The sequence below is a fragment of the Aquarana catesbeiana genome, linkage group LG05 (genome assembly GCF_042186555.1).
Source record: "Aquarana catesbeiana isolate 2022-GZ linkage group LG05, ASM4218655v1, whole genome shotgun sequence".
In the NCBI taxonomy this organism is placed as follows: domain Eukaryota; kingdom Metazoa; phylum Chordata; class Amphibia; order Anura; family Ranidae; genus Aquarana; species Aquarana catesbeiana.
Genome location: NC_133328.1, coordinates 423,508,061 through 423,523,908, shown reverse-complemented (window position 1 = coordinate 423,523,908; position 15,848 = coordinate 423,508,061).

Sequence of the window (15,848 nt, the reverse complement as noted above, 5' to 3'; positions counted from 1 at the left end):
TCTCTATGGCAGTGGTCTCAAACTGACGGCCCCCTAGCTGTTGTGAAACTACAAGTCCCATGAGGCATTGCAAGGCTGACAGTTACAAGTATGACTCCCACAGGCTGAGGCATGATGGGACTTGTAGTTTTGCAACAGCTGGAGGGCCACCAGTTTGAGACCCCTGCTCTATGGACTACTTTTGCTCCCTCAATGGGGCAATTCAACAGTATCTGACTCCCACAGCTTCGGCCCCTATGGCCCCTCTATGTTTATGCTCTACTCCTTGGCATACAGCCAGTACTCCCTCCAAGGGTAAATGGATCCAACTCTTCTAGCCAGAATTTATGGAGTGAGGCCTTCGGGAAAGAGCACCAGCGTCTCTATTTCCCACTCCTGGCCAGTATTTCAGACTGAACCGGAATTCAGACAGAGCGGCCAGCTCTCAATGTCCCGTGGCATCCAGCTTGGCAGTGGACAGTAGGTAAGTCAAAGGGTTGTAATCCGTGTTCACCACAGTGGTAGCCCCGTACAGATAATCACGTAGCTTGTTTACCACAGCCCACTTGATGGACAAGAACTCCAATTTGTGTACAGAATAATTCTTCTCAGGAGGGGTTAAACTGTGACTCACATGGGCTACCGGGTGGAGTCTCCCCTCTGACTCCTGATACAACACTTCCCCAAGGCCATCTCTGCTGGCATCCACATGCAATTCATAAGGTTTGGATGGATCAGCGTAGGCCAACACTGGTGCTTCAACAAGGCTCCCCTTCAGTCGTTCAAAAGCCCTTTCACACTTCACCGTCCATTGCTCTTGAATAGGTTCACGTGGCTTCCTGGGGCCTTCCTTCGTGGCTTTCTGCTGATCCCCCTCCATTTTTTTGTCGAAATTTTATTAAGAGGTATTCAATATGTACTGTCACAGTGTCTCCCAGTGTTAGTTCTGCTGCAGCCTGCTCTAAAGAGAAAGCCGGGGCAGACTGACGACGGTTGAGACCCGTTTGGTAGTGAAAAGCTTCCTGAGGTTGCAGAGAAGTGTTTGCAGAGTGAGGATATGTCTGCCAGCGAAGGGCCCCTGTGCAATGCACAGACGATCGTCTGGGGTGAATGTGTTCACTCTGCAAAGACATTATTGGTTATGCAGGGATGTACGCTCATGTCTCTCTGTGTTTCTGATCAGCACATGGAGGAGCTATGACGTGTCCTTGCAGATAATCTCCCATTCAAAGGAATGGAATGGTAGAATAATCCGGGTATGCGTTGCTCTCTGAACAATGCAGAATAAGGATTCACGTAAAAACTGAAGTCTTTGCATACGTTTTGGTCAGGGACAGCGTTCATGAATTCTAAGGCCTTCCATGTGGTGTGGCTTTCTTTGTCTAGCTGAAGAGCACGGCTTACAGGGACGGGGGGGGGGGGATCATACACACTGCCCTGCACAGACACGCCCAGACACTCCCTTAGTCATTGTTTATTTGTTGAGATCTGTATAACTCCTCCTGTTTCCTGTGCTTGATTGACTGATTGTGAAGCAACCAGGCTCTATTGTTATCATAGTACTATAAATAAACTTCACTCCCACTGTCAGACAGGACTGTCTGTGGAGCTTTGATTACTGCGGCTACAGTATGTCTGGTCTACTGGGGAAACATGGTTGTAATAACATACCTCCCAAAATTTTAAGATGGGAATGAGGGACACAAACTAGCACATGTATGTAGGCATAGGACACGTCCCCTGCCACATCCCCTTAAAGGCGAATTAACCCCCAAAAAAAGGTTAACTTAATCCACGGGGGCTTTTTTTACCACTACTATTCCTTTATATTGGCTTTTAACATTTACAAATGCAGCAATTTTGAATTTGGATGAAAAGTTTAGCACTGGGAAACACTTTTTGAAAGATTAAAACTATAGAGATCAGACCAAAATGAGAGACAAATGAGGAGGAAAGAGGGACAGAGGGACATTGCTCCAAATCAGGGACAGTCCCTCGAAATCAGGGACAGTTGGGAGCTATGGTAATAAGATGCATTACACCAAGGAGCTGAGACGTGCGCTTATCTTATTAGCTCAGGAGACATCGATTACGCATAGCGTAAAGAGAAATCTCCACGTCATGTGAAAGCTTATTCAACGGCCGGGCAATCTGTGAGACGTTCTTCACAAATCTTCTACAGTAGGAGCAGAAACCCAAAAACGACCTTGGCTCAGTGACAGTGCTCGGGCGAGGCCAGGTAGTAACAGCCTCCAACTTCTGGGGGTCAGTAGCTATTCCCTTCGGCTGAGACTACATGCCCAGGCCAAGATACGTGACCAAAGTCTGGTAGATCTGACACTTCGCTAACGACAGCTTCAGCCCATCTTTGTGTAATCGTTGTAAAACTTTCTCCAACTGAGCGTCATGCTCCTCCAGCATTTTGTCAAACACGATGATATCATCAAGGTACACTAGCATTTCTACCAAGTTCATATCACCCATAGTGCTCTCCATCAGTCTCTGGAACGTGGTGGGAACCCCTGTTAATCCTTGTGGCATTTGGTTAAACTCGAAAAACCCTAGAGGACTGATGAAGGCCGTTTTTTCTCGGTCATCCAGATGCATGGGTATCTGGTAGTAGCCACTCTTTAGATCCAGCACACTGAACCATTTCACCCCTGATAAGCATTGCAGGGCCTCTTCTATTCGGGGGGTTGTGTACTGATCTAGGATAGTTCTTAGGTTCAAGGTTCGGTAGTCAATACACATCCAGAGGGACCCATTCTTCTTTCTCACTACCACAATCGGGGAAGCATAAGGTCTCCTGGATTCCTTAATGACCCCTGACTTCTTCAGTTCAGCAAGCTGTTTCCTAAGATCCTCCAGATCAAACAAAGGATTTCCCCTTGCTCTTTCACAAAAAGGCTTGTCTTCAGTTAGCCGAATTCGATGTTGAGCACTCCTGGCACAGCCCACATCAAAGTTTTTCTTGGAGAACATTTTCTCTGATCGGGCTAGTTGGCGCGCATGCGCGGGCACGCACGTCAGAACGGGGCCACGCCCACTCCACCCGCTGACACAGCAGGCTTCCCCAGCGGACTGATTTGAGGTTCGCCCGGCACACCAAGCCGCTCGGGCTATGTAACCCATGGCGGCGTCATGTGGGGACACAGTCAATTCCACCTGTGACTGTCCCCCATATTGGGACCCCAGCAGACATATGCAGTCCGCTGGGGAAGCCTGCTGTGTCGGCGGGTGGAGTGGGCGTGGCCCCGTTCTGACGTGTGTGCGTGCCCGCACTCAGCCCGGGGGGCCATACCTGGCTAATCCCTGCTCCCTCTCCCTCCTACACCATCAGCTGTTGCAATCAGTAGCGACAGCTGATTGGAGGGGAGGGGTTCTTATAGCAGTACTGTATGAGCATGCCGGATATCTACCGATATCCACCGCACTGCTGTCTGACACCGGTCTGTGCTGTCAGAGACTTGTTTATCCCTGGAATACATAGGTAAGAAACTTTTCTTTACTGACCATCACTGCCTCTTTTGTGTGCCGTTCACAACCTTTAATGCCAATACCAAGACCCTGTCTTAGTCTAGATAATGTCTGTGCCTTATTTAGGAAACACAAATTAATTGACAATACCAATACAATTTAATTCTATTAAGGCTTAGGGCTCTCTATCCCCTATTATTTAGAAATAACTTTTAATTTTTAACAAACAAATTTTCCTTGCTCAAATGTCATACTAATATAGTAATTATGATAGTGCATCTGTGATGTCTCTACATAATATTTAAAACTGGCCATTTAATCAACGAAATAAGTGACTTATTAATTTGTTACTATTATAGTTACTACCCACATACTAGCAACATCAGTCGCTGAGCTTCTAAACAACCTTCAGGTATGATTTAATGTTTGCATAAAAAATTATTTTCTACTAATTCAAATAAAATGAATGCTTTTTATTTTAATAAACATGATACCTTATACATTTTGTATTATTATGTTTTTTGCAGGACTTGCCTTTCGGCCTCAGTGTATCCTCAGTATATATACCTCATCATTACGCCCCCTACTGGCCTCCTTTTTCTTGGAAGGCTAAGGGAGGATTCATTCCCTCCCCTACTATCATTAGATGAAAAAACACATATTGTCTGAATGAATTTTTGTTTTCACCTGGGTATGGATACAAAATAATTTTCCAATAATATTCAAACTGAAAACCATTGCTTTCCTTTGGAATCAAGAATCTATCTGGTAGACAGACCGTGTTGTTGCTGTTATTTTTAATTAGAGCCATATGGAATGCAAAGTCAGCAATAAATTATAACGTAAGTGTAAGAAATATGGAGATTACATTAAGAATTGCTATACCCATATATGTGCTTGAATGCTTATATTTGTTTTTTCAATATATCTTTTTAGAATAGAAATGTCTCTAGCTCACACCCATCCTTGAGGAAGGAGGTACACACACTCTGAAATGCATCGGGTGCTTTCTAATTTTGTACACACACTTCAAAATGCATTGGGTACTTTCTAATTTTAAAAGGAGTGGTGAGAGCAAAGTATGTATAAAGGGGCCAATATCCTATGAAGTTTTACTAGAAAAAGAAATATGCACTATAAGTGCATTGAGGTCGCCCTTGAAGGATATTTGTACTGGCCAAAAATGAGTATTTAGTCTCGTAAATTATTTTATATAAAAGTGCACTACAGTGCCATCTTTATTAAACATATAGAAAATATCTGTATATAAAAGGTAACAATAGAAAATACAAATATACAAAGTGCAAATACAAACACTGTACATCCAATTGCATACAGAGAATATGGCACCCGTGTGCCTACAGCCCGCAGCCTGTGTGTGGAGGATCAAGCGGATGAGGTGTATAGCACGTAACCCGACATGTTTCGGAAATAGGTATGTATTACTCCTTCATCAAGGGATTTACAATTGGGTGCTCAAGTCTCTATCTGTAATGTAAATTTCAAAAAATAGAAAAATAGCAAAAAATATCTATATCGTCATAAATTATATGCGACTGCAATTTTGCGATATATGCGATTTTGTGGTTATATAGGGAAAGAGTACAAGGAAGTCTAATAAGAACTAGTCGTACTTAAATCCATCTGATTCTTAAAAACAAACGCGGTTTGAACAGCAGAACTGGAAGCAGGCTGGTTTTTGTAGTTCACAGAGCACAAGATGGGCAGCCAGGGATGCAATGCAAGGTGCTGCAGCACTTTCACAAGGGATGGCTGATAGAGATCTGTGTATTTAAAGTATGGTGTCATGAGTATACAAGGCATATAGTTAAGCCAATGCTTCGCTAAAAGGCCGAACAGTCATTCAGCTATAATAGAGAAACATGTGAAGTAAAATTTAAAGTTTAATATTCCAGTGTATGAGGCAGAGTATTATTTAAGTCACCTTGTGGTTGTTCAGTAGTCTCCTGAGACGCAGACCTCCAGGCAGCAGTTCAAAAACTGACAGGTGCCCAGGGAGTGTCTGCGTCTCAAATAGGACAGCTGATTGGACATCAGCCAATCAGTGTCCACTCCACATAATCAGCTGCATAACAAGCAGCTGTGTGTGGAGATCAGGCATCCCCCAGAGGTCAAGGCGCGTGGCGTAGCCACGCCCCTGGGGGCGTGATGACGTCACACGTCTCAACGTCACCGGCGGGTATGCGGTCCCGATGCGAGCAGTGAAGCCCGTACTGGGAACCGTACAGGAGCTCATCCACACGCAAAAGGCCCAGGGGACACGCAAGCGAGTGCTGCCCCACGGCCATGCATGTGTAGAGCTTGCCCGCCGGGTGTCTGTGTGCGCGCACACACTCCGCATCCTGGAAACTGCGCCATCTTGTGGATGGATTGAAAGGTGAACAAAGAATGAACAGAAAACGAACAGAAAACCAGCCTGCTGTACATAAATACGTCAGTGAAAGAGAAAAGGCATAATATGCAATTAACCTCGGATTACATATAGACGATTATAAAATAGCAATCAATTCTATACAGTATTGGTAAGAGGAACAGAATATTCAAGTACTGGTCAGTTTAAAACAAATAATAATCCAAAAACATAAAGAGCCCAGGTACATACAATATACAAACACATGATGGTATAGCGATAATTTTGGATCAGGAGCAGTCTAAATGTATATGGACATAGTGGCCCATAACCGTACCTGTATTTATCTAGAAATGTCTGATATGATGATAATAAATGACATGTAGTAAAAACAGGGGGAAGAAAAACAGAAAATAAATCAGTAAAATTAATGTTGAATTGGGAAATGGAAGCAGACAGTAAACTATATTAGGGAGTCCCTACAGGTCAAGTTCACAAACCCCTGATGTGAAGCCGGGAAGGAACGGTTTGAAGTTGAAGGCCCCGTTAAGGCCAGGTGGATGGTTTGCCCGTAAGTTGTGTATCCATCTCAGTTCGCACTGGAGAAGGCGTTTGTTGAAATCTCCTCCCCTCGGACTGAAGTGGATGCGATCAAGGGCCAAAAAGTATATTTTGGGAATCGATAAAGGATGAGCCATTGCCATGTGGCGACCAATCGGCAAGTCTGGATCGCGTTTGCGTATGGTGCCAAGGTGTTGGTAAATGCGTTCCCAGAACTCATTTATGGTCTTGCCAACAGAGTAGCACCCGCATTCGCAGGTAAGCAGATATACTATTGCTGGGGTTTTACAGTTAACATAGTGCTTGGGAGTAAACAACTGGCCATTGGGCAGAATAATATTTTTCCGTTTGTCCATATATTGGCAATAATGGCACCCCCCACACATGTATGTTCCCAATGTTTTGCATGGATCGCCTCTACAGGCTTTGTACTCACTGTTGACTACTTTGTCTCCTATGGATGGCAGCCTCCTGTAAGTAACTGCTGGGGCACTGGGGACAAAGGGGGCCAAAGTTTGGTCCATTGTTAGTAGGTGCCAGTATTTATTCAAAATACGCTTTACCTGCTTGTATTGTGATGAGTATGTCGTGATAATTCTAGTTGTTTCGTCTTTACTGGGTTGTTTTTGTGCATTAAGTAAGTCACGACGGGGTTGGTTAAGCACTCGTTTGTACGCTTTCTTTAAGCAGGCATTCGAGTATCCTCTTTCGAGGAGTCTCTTTTTTAAGATATTGGCTTCCGTTTTGAATCCAGCATCATCGGAGCAATTGCGGTGTGCTCTTAAATACTGGCTATATGGTATGGAGGCTAGGAGGGGCTTGGGGTGGAAACTACTTGCATGAAGCAAGGAATTGCCTGCTGTGGGCTTACGGTATAATTCACTGGAAAGATTGCCATCTGATGATCTTTTGATCATTACATCTAAAAACTTAATTTCATTCGGACTGTGAGTCATTGTGAATTTTAAATTAAAGTCGTTCTTGTTAATGCAGTCGAGAAATTCATGTAATAGTTCAATTGGCCCATCCCAAATCAGGAATATATCGTCTATGTATCGTCGCCATGTTATAACATGGCGCATATACACAGACAATGACTCCCGAACAAGCAGTGAATGTTCCCACTCCCCCAGGTACAGATTGGCGTATGATGGGGCACAACATGTCCCCATCGCCACGCCCTGTACCTGGAGGTAATGGGAACCATCAAAGCAAAAAAAGTTGTGATGGAGTATAAATTCAAGAGAGGTCATAATTAATTCAGTATATTTGGGTTCAGAGTCACTGTACTGTTGCAAAATGTGTCGTATAGCCACTAGCCCTTTGGCATGAGGGATAGTGCAGTACAGGGATTCCACATCGATGGCTACCAATTGGGTGCCTTCTTCTATGTATATGTCCTGAATAATCTGTAAAAAGTGAATTGTATCACGTACATACGATGATAGGCAGGTAACTAGGGGCTTTAGGTGGTTGTCAACTACACGACTGAGATTTTCTGTTAAATTTCCACAGCCTGAGATAATAGGTCTGCCTGGTGGTTTTTTCTTTTGTTTATGCACCTTCGGTAGCGCATAAAAAGTTGCCTCTTTGGGGTGACTGGTCCTAATAAACTCCCAAAGTTGTTTTGATATTGCATTGTATTGAAATGCAGTGTCAACTAGTGTATAAAAATCTTGAGTAAATTTGTCCAGTAGTAATTTGGAGATAGGGCGATACCACTCGAGATTTTGTAATATGTCCATACACATCTCGGTGTATTGTGCACTGTCCATAACCACGACGTTGCCGCCCTTGTCGGAGGGTTTAATGACAACGTCGTGGTTACAAGACAGCGCCTCCAATGCCAACCGTTCATCACGGCTGAGATTGGGATGTGGATGTGAAAAGCTTTTCATCTTATTGATATCCGTCGATACCAATTTGAGAAAAGCTGCAGCGTTGGGGTTAGAACTGAGCGAGGGATATAAAGTCGATTTGTTTTTGAGTGAGGGTTCAGAGGTATATACATACGTATGTGAAGTAGGTGTAACATCCATGTTCCCAATGGGGTCATGGGTGTTTTCCTGGGTCGGGGGATTTTCGGTTTCATTCTCATCTAGCAAAGCAACAAGGTTGTCTAATGCTTGAATCTCTTGATTTGTAAGCCTCTGTTCCGTCATGGGTTTTTTTGCATATAGGCTTTTGAGTAAAACCTTGCGAACGAATAAATGTATATCTTTAATGGCTCCAAATCTGTCCAAGCGAGTATCTGGGCAGAAAGTGAAGCCACGTCCTAGAACAGCTAATTCGTTCATTGAGTGAATTCGATGATAAATTAACTACATTTAACGTGGTTGATGTTGATTGGTCTTGTGGACCTTGAACGACTGTGTTTTTGTTTGTTTCTGAATGCGTCTGCATGCGACCTCGCATTTGGTCTAAAAAAGTTCCAGGGAGCATAGATTGTGATTGTGGCGTAGTGGGCATAATAGATGATGTATTTAGAGACGATCCGGAACAACTAGCCGGAGTCTGTACATCTGATGTATCGCTGTTGGGATGGTGACTCGAATGAGAGCCGTTACCTGCCTGTGAGGGGGAGCTCTCCATATGTAGGGACTCATCGTATGATTCATTACCCTGACGACGCCGTTCAAATTGTCGACGACCCTTGCTGTAGGTAGAAGGCTGTAAGGAAGAAGAAACAGATGAGTGTGCAGAAATTTCAGATGCATTTTTCTGTTTATTTTTTTGTGGTTTTTTAGAAAAATGATTACTTGTATTGGTTTGCCATTTGTAAGCTCTACCGTCTTCAAAGGCCTTCCTATCACGTTGTAATTTTTTATCCTTTTTAATTAATATATCTTTGTTAAACTGTTCTAAATGTAGTTTTAGTCTTTATTCTGACTCAGAGAAGGACACATGGGTTCTTAATAGTGACATTTGATTTTGTAATCTTTCCAATTTGCCATCTATATCAACTATACGTTTGGTATATTCGTCGATAAGCAACAGCATCATCTTTTTTGAACACTCCTTTAAATTCTCCTCCCACACAACCTTAAAACTAGGGTCTATATGCTCAAACGTGGGGAAGATTTGTACCCTAAGTCCAAAGGGATTTAAATTGGCCGCAATATAATCCTTAAAGGATTTAATGTGCCAATGCAAAAGAGAATTTTTCTCCAACGGTTGGCTCAAGTTGGAAAAAGTTGTAGACAGTTCAAAATCAAGGGATTCTTTCTTTTCAAATTCATCATGTACTTTGGACATAAAGTCCGTCCAGTGACTTCCTTGGTATAATGCCATATTTGAGAAAAATTATGGGGAATAGAAGGAAAGAAGAGAGAAAAAACAAAAAAGACAAAAAACAGAAAACAAAAAACAAAGGCCAAAATCAAATAATGCAGTAGAGACTAGTGTGATATATACATACGTTGCTTCTCATAAGAGGGGGACTTACATCGGTATTTGCTACCTATCATGAAAGATAAAAGGAGTGGTGAGAGCAAAGTATGTATAAAGGGGCCAATATCCTATGAAGTTTGATTATGTGGAGTGGACACTGATTGGCTGATGTCCAATCAGCTGTCCTATTTGAGACGCAGACACTCCCTGGGCACCTGTCAGTTTTTGAACTGCTGCCTGGAGGTCTGCGTCTCAGGAGACTACTGAACAACCACAAGGTAACTTAAATAATAATCTGCCTCATACACTGGAATATTAAACTTTAAATTTTACTTCACATGTTTCTTTATTATAGCTGAATGACTGTTCGGCCTTTTAGCGAAGCATTGGCTTAACTATATGCCTTGTATACTCATGACACCATACTTTAAATACACAGATCTCTATCAGCCATCCCTTGTGAAAGTGCTGCAGCGCCTTGCATTGCATCCCTGGCTGCCCATCTTGTGCTCTGTGAACTACAAAAACCAGCCTGCTTCCAGTTCTGCTGTTCAAACCGCTGTTTTGTGTTATCTCCTGTTTGTTTTTAAGAATCAGATGGATTTAAGTACGACTAGTTCTTATTAGACTTTCTTGTACTCTTTCCCTATATAACCACAAAATCGCATATATCGCAAAATTGCAGTCGCATATAATTTATGACGATATAGATATTTTTTACTATTTTTCTATTTTTTGAAATTTACATTACAGATAGAGACTTGAGCACCCAATTGTAAATCCCTTGATGAAGGAGTAATACATACCTATTTCCGAAACATGTCGGGTTACGTGCTATACACCTCATCCGCTTGATCCTCTACACACAGGCTGCGGGCTGTAGGCACACGGGTGTCATATTCTCTGTATGCAATTGGATGTACAGTGTTTGTATTTGCACTTTGTATATTTGTATTTTCTATTGTTACCTTTTATATACAGATATTTTCTATATGTTTAGTAAAGATGGCACTGTAGTGCACTTTTATATAAAATAATTTACGAGACTAAATACTCATTTTTGACCAGTACAAATATCCTTCAAGGGCGACCTCAATGCACTTATAGTGCATATTTCTTTTACTTTCTAATTTTGTATATACATTGATGTAAAAATGCTTGATATGCATTCCAAATAGTAGATGTTACACCATTGTTGTGCTTTTATTGTTGAAATTTAATAAATCATATTTGTATCAAAATACCACTAGGGGGTTTTTCTCATTGTCTAGCTAAGATCAACCATATTGCACTCTGATGCTGTATCCTGCATAACGTTTTATGGAAGCATGCAGACAGGTATATCAGCTCCCTGCCAACTGACAGGGACCCTGCAATGCCAGGGCCTAGTGTAGAAGCCAAAGGACATCAGGGGATGATGCTTATTTTAAATTGCCCGTGCTGGCTTGCCCTCGAGAAGTGCCCGTGATTTGGGCCAAAAATACATATACTATTTTGTGTGGAGAGGGGCAGTTTCTTGGCAGCAATTCTTTTTAGATCCTGTGTAATCTGTTCTTTATTTATGCAGGGTCCGTGAACACATTTATTTGACGTTTTTTGAGGGGGGTTGTTTTTTTGTTTTGTTGTGAAATGCACATGCAACATGTTTTGTTTTTCATCATGTGTTAAACATGTTCTTTTTCTTTTATGCTTTTCGGATCAGTTGATAATACTGTTATCTCCCCCTCTATGTGTAAGATATCTTCCAAAATGTAAGTTTGGTTTTGACACTTGCTCCAATAGGGAAATTGAACCTTAATTTTTCCATGAGGTCATAATATCTTCTTCAGCTAAATATTAGGGTGTGTTGGGGGGGGCCGCTACACAACACAATGTTTTTGTTCTTAATGTAACTAATGCATTAAGTTAAAAAACCTTAGGCCTTACGCCGCATGTACTTATACATCGACAGAATGGCACGGCTGCGCAAATGGGTGTACCTGTACGTCCCTTTGAATTTGCCGCCGTGCCATCGGGTGCGCGCCGCCGCGCACACACGCCGTGAGCATCGTCAGTAGGATCGCAGACTCGATGTCCACGGGGATACCCGTGATTGTCTCACGGAGAGGAAGAACGGGAAAATGCTAATGTAAACAAGCATTTCCCCGTTCTGCCTAATGACACTGTCACTGATAACAGCTCCCTGTAATCGGGAGCGGTGATCAGTGATGTGTCACATGTAGCGCCTCCCCCAAACCATTAGAATCACTCCCTAGGATACACTTAACTCCTACAGCGCCACCTAGTGTTAACCCCTTCACTGCCAGTCACATTTACACAGTAATCAATGCATTTTTAATCGCACTGATCGCTGTATAAATGTGAATGGTCCCAAAAATGTGTCAAAATTGTCCGATGTGTCCACCATAATGTCGCAAAAATCGCTGATCACTGCCATTACTAGTAAAAAAAAAAATATTAATAAAATGCCATAAAACTATCCCCTATTTTGTAGACGCTATAACTTTTGTGCAAACCAATCAATAAACGCTTATTGCGATTTTTTTACCAATAATATGTAGAAGAATATGTATCGGCCTAAACTGAGAAAAAAAAAAATTTTATATATTTTTGGGGATATTTATTATAGCAAAAAGTAAAAAATAATGCTTTTTTCAAAATTGTCCCTATTTTGTTTATAGCGAAATAAATAAAAAACACAGAGGTGATCAAAAACCACCAAAAAAAAAGCTCTATTTGTGTGGAAAAAGGACATCAATTTTGTTTGGGAGCTACGTTGCACAACCGCGCAATTGTCAGTTAAAACGACGCAGTGCTGAATTGCAAAAAGTGCTCTGGTCTTTGGCCAGCCAAATGGTCCGGGGCTGAAGTGGTTAACAACCAAAGATCCTTGTGGAGAACATGTAGATTCTTCCACATTTCTCCATGTTTTTTGGGTAAGCAGGCATGTCAAAATTCAAGAGTGAAGGGCAACATGGATAGCAGTATCCCAAGACTGGGTGGATGTTGCCTTCCTCAGATGGAGTGATCTGATATCAACTCCCAAAAAGACAAAAATGGAAGGCACGCACACCTAGTGGATTACCAATGACATTTAATACATTATAAAATTCTTAAAAGGTGGGTACTCACAAACAGCAACTCTTATAAGCCTAAAAATCACACAGTGTCTAAACATGTGCTATATACCATCACGGGTTATAAGCTAAAAGGTGTTTCTGGGGCGCACCCCCTTCCTCAGAGCTAGGCACACCCCTTCCTCAGAGCTAGGCTACTCTGAGAAAGGGGTGTGCCCCCAAAACACCTCACGGCGGACCCGGGATGCAGAGTTAACCTCACCCTTGTCCCCTCGTTTGATCCTCAGCAGTGCTGAGCTGTTAGTGTTATCCGTGGGTCGGCGGTCATCTCCTCGCGTTGCTGAGGATCCAACGAGGGGACAAGGGTGAGGTTAACTCTGCATCCCGGGTCCGCCGTGACCATTTATCAACACCAGTTGGCAGCTGTAATTTTTACCATTAATTAGCATCAATTTTTTCAGTTTGTCCACAAGCGCAGTGGGGGGTCAGTTTGGTGCCTTGATGCGTGGCACTTGAATACCATTTTTCAAATTCACATTCATTGTCAGACATTCACATTAGTTATGGCAGTGTTTCTCAACTCCAGTCCTCAAGGAGTAACAACAGGTCATGTTTTCATGATTTCCTCTATTTTGCACAGGTGATTTGATCAATTTCACTTCCTTAGTAATTACCGCAGCTGTTTCAAATGAGAGAAATCCGGAAAACATGACCTGTTGGTGCTGGAGGACTGGAATTGATAAACACTGAGTTATGTTATCAAAACTTTGACCTAAAAAAGTAGAAAAAGGGGTTAAGGGGTAAAAAAGTTCTAAAAAACACACAACATGAAGACAAACATAGAAAAAAATTGATAATACGAGTGCAGAGTAAACTAGAATTTAGCCAACATGTCCACAAAGTCTTGCATTCTGCACTGTAAAGCAGTAGCAGCCTCCTTGATTTGCTCCAGTTCCTTGCAACACTGTAACATATCAGCACTCATTCTGCCAATTGTACAATGGGGAAGAACATGACCTGGTAAGAAGATGAAAAAGTATTAAGGCAATGACGGGCAAGTGGCTGAGGCCCTACATACTGATTTTTGGTCAAGTTAATTTTAAACATAATGAAATACTTACCTACCCTGTGTCTTGTTGGTTGGAACCTGCTTGCCCTTCTGATACCTACACCACTATGAATGTACACATTGCAAATACTCTGTTATCTTGGCCCTTGTGTCTGGGTCACAAACACTATGCTACCTGTGGACACAGACAGCTCCTTCCACCTCTTCCTTCTCCATGGTAATGGTAAGGCACTACATACTTTGCAAATGTAGTGAATGGGTATTTGTTTTTTAGCTAAAAACACTCGACATGTCAATACAGAATAAGCAATATTAGAAGAATACTTACTTGGGCAAAAAACTTTGTTGTCATGCTGGCTCTTGGGGGACTATTTCCTGGCAAAACAGCCAAAAAAAAAGGGAAGGTGATGCCATTTTCCAGGGGGCAAAGACTTGACAAGTGGCAACATTGTTAAACTCCTGCAGCTGACCCCCCCCTTGTCTCATACCCACTTCTAAATGTGTGGACACTTGTTAGCCAATAGGCCTTGTTTCTGTAAATGTTGTGACACAATATATTAGTGATCCCCTGCTCATGAGCCACAACACACCCAATAGCCAAGGAGGAGCCTAGGTGAAGCTTTATAAGTTTGCTTGGAGCAGTGGGACAGTGGGGACATATCATGCATGTGCTGGGGACATCAGTGGGCCAGTACCTGGATGTCCTGCACTAGTGATGGGTCTGGGGCACCGATGTACAGCACACAAGTTGTGTACCAGCCCTGGAAGGAGGTCAGCAACCAGGCACAGGTGGATGTGGAAGGATATCTTTGGGGAGGGGGATGTGCAAAGTCCCGCCTCCTGGACCGCCTTCTAGGATGGACATCACACTGGTACAATGCCGGGATGTGTGACGTCCATCATATCACCCGACCCAGGAGCTGGCACTTTGTGTGACTGCGAGCACCAGGTAAGTGGCACTTCCCTGCTCTGTGTAAACCAGCCTCTCTCCTCTCTCCACTGCTGCACTGGCAAGTGAGCTTTAACCCTTAACTTCGGCCTGAAGCCCCTGGGCTTTTTCCCACCTAGCAACACCCCTGTCTGTGGATTAATGATTTATGGGTTCAAGTTTGCACTTACCTGTTTGTTTGGAATGTGGCCTGGCATCTGGGAACACTTCACGTGTTTTGTCCAGTGTTGGTGGCCGAGGGATGGTAGATTCCCTTGTTCCCTTCGGTGGCTTTGGTGCAGCTGCATTTTTTTTTCTGTTTAAAGTTAAAAAAAACAATAAGGAACAAATAGGAATGAATTTAGCAAAACATTAACAACTAATATTCTTCATATATGCTTTAGATTACCTTCATCTTTTCTAAAGAATAAGTCATACAAAAAACAGTTTATGAGCTTACATAGAATTCTCTCTACTTACTTTTACAAAGAACATATACAGACACATAATTTACACATATACATATTGTTTAGACTCAACTATTGCTTAGTTTTGTAAAGGATATGATGGATGTGATCTAGCTGGTCTGGTTCACATTGCTTGAGATCAAACCATCTTTTCCTTATGTGTCCTTCGATCGCTCCACACCATATTTATTTTGAAGAGCTGTGATCTCCTTGTCCAAAATGATGTCCTTTCTGGTATTGGGCCTTTCATAATTCTGTAGCTTACAGTCATAGTCCTTTTTTTGAGTATGGCCACCAGGGGCGTTGCTAGGTCTATAAAAGATCTGGGGCTAGAGCCCATAGCAGCGTAGTAAAGAAAGTCATACACTTGGGCGGGCATACACATGTATATACAGCAATATACGTGTGTGTGTGTATCCCCAGAGAGCCCCCACTTACATTAAGGTCCCCAGAGAACCCCCTTACATCAGGGTCCCCAGAGAACCCCCCTTAAATCAGGGTCCCTTGAGAGCCTCCCCCTTGCATCAGG